We start from the raw sequence: 2,263 nt of genomic DNA, 5'->3' as shown, positions 1-2,263 counted from the left end.
CATAATATAGAAATCGCATTTGGTATGCAATTTTTGGAAAAAAGGCTCGTACGACTGACCAATCGTAAGCTATCTTGCGTGTTATCTGTTCAGTTGTGTGTGTGGGGGGGGTGGGGGGTTAAGCACTGGAATTAGTTTCTCCTGTAATGTAATGCAAGGAAGAAGGAAACAGCAAAGAGCAGGATGTCCTGGTTCTGGCTGGTTACGCTATTGGTTCTTTCACTGTCACTGTTCTTTCTTTGAGATAATGTTTCCAGTGAAGAATTGCTGTGCTAGAGTTGCTCTGAATAGCGTATTTGTCTATCTAATGTTTAGTTGAGTCAAGGCGTTTTAAAACTAATCTTGTAAGTTTGTACACCATTTCAAAGTTACCTTTTTATCATCTACTAAAGTATTATCTTAGATTTCAACCACTTGATATACAACTGTGTTTCTCATCCATATTTACATCCATTTTTAATTACTGTGAACTTATTAAAGCGTGTATTTTGGTCCATAGTTTTGCATCCGTTAACTTATTCTACAATGAAGCGAATTCATTATATACTCGTTTTTTAACTCATAATGTAGGTAAGTTAATATCCTGAATTTGTCTAATTAAATAATTATTCACATTTCAGAACGCCATAACTCTAACACTAATGTCAAAAGTATAGCAGTTAACGAAGAGGGGGTCATCTAAACAGTTATAGTTTACAGTCATCAAATAATACAGATCTTCTAAATCGCAACAAAGCAAAGCTCACGTTTCTCTGAGCACAGAGTAGACTTGAAACTTGTAAAATACGATTTTGAGGCAGAAGAGGTTGATGTTAGTTAGCATCACTGGATCTGTTAAGGTGGAAGCAAGGGAAAGCTGATATGTGTATTGTTTGGCTATTCACGATCATGTTTTTAGTACTTGCAGGTTGCTGACCAACAGACATGACTGTATAAAGTACGTTTACGCCACTTATTGGGATTTCTTGTTGCTACTCGTTAGGACGCGAGTGTTTGTGTGTTACATATCCTGAAGCCAAACGCAAATTTACTAATGCTATATTCTTCCATAATTAGAAAGGATCTAATGCAGGCTATTTGGAAAACATAGAGATTCCAAACATTTTAATGAATGTGTGAGTACAACCTACAAATACCCTTTCTCTAATTTCATTTTTTTAAATATTTTTAACTTTATTAATATAATATGTTTTATTCAATAGTATATTTCCCTTGCCTGGTTTCTTGATATCTTTAACCATTTTTAGCTGATTTAAGTACTTCTAGTTCTTATCGACTTATGTTAAGTGGTATTCTGGTTTCAATGTATTTACGAAAAGATATCGAAGCGACTCCTGTCAATTGTGTTCTAATACATTTAAATGACTCATTACTATTTGGTCAAATACAAAATGTCTTAAAAGTGTACTTACGAAAAGATATCGAAGCGACTCCTGTCAGTTGTGTTCTAATACATTTAAATGACTCAATACTATTTGGTCAAATACAAAATATCTTGCCCCCCAGTGGAACAGCGGTATGTCTGCATGCTTGCAACGCCAGAAACCGGGTTTCGATTCCCATGGTGGGCAGAGCACAGACAGCCCATTATGTAGCTTTGTGGTTAACTTCAAACAAAATGTTTTAAAATTGTATTTACGAAAGGACATCGAAGCTAATCCTGTCAATTGTGTTCTGATACATTTAAAGGGCCTATTACTATTTGGTCCAATAGAAAAACGTCTTTAAAGTGTATTTACGAAAAGATGTCGAAGCGAATCCTGTCAATTGTGTTCTGGTACATTTAAATGACTCATTACTACTTTGCCAAATACAAAATGTCTTAAGCTGCTGTAAACATATTTCAAAATTTACCAGATAATCTGCCTATCTCAATGTTTTAGACTCAAAATGTAAACCCCTATATATTACATTTTAAGTGATGTGAGGAAAAAGTATGTCGAAATATTAATGATGATCTGATATTAGAACGTTTCAGGTTAAATACTTTTTTTCGGTTTCACTAGAAATTTTGAGTTAGTGTTTCATTTATAGCTTTACCCAGGGACTGTTTTATCCAATGGGCAAAAGAGACAGTTGTCCAGGGCCCACAGCCATGATAAATAATAAAATAATAATGATAATAAACCTGTAAAAAAAGTTCCGTTCTTATTTACTTAAATTTTATCACTAATAAACTTAGCTTATCATAATGCATGGTAATGTTTTAAAAACAAGGGTAAACAAGGCGGAAGGGGGGGGGTCCTACTTTATTCTTCGCCCA

Source organism: Limulus polyphemus, unplaced genomic scaffold (assembly GCF_000517525.1).
Source record: "Limulus polyphemus unplaced genomic scaffold, Limulus_polyphemus-2.1.2 Scaffold191, whole genome shotgun sequence".
Classification (NCBI taxonomy): domain Eukaryota; kingdom Metazoa; phylum Arthropoda; class Merostomata; order Xiphosura; family Limulidae; genus Limulus; species Limulus polyphemus.
Note: the sequence above shows the minus strand (reverse complement) of the source record.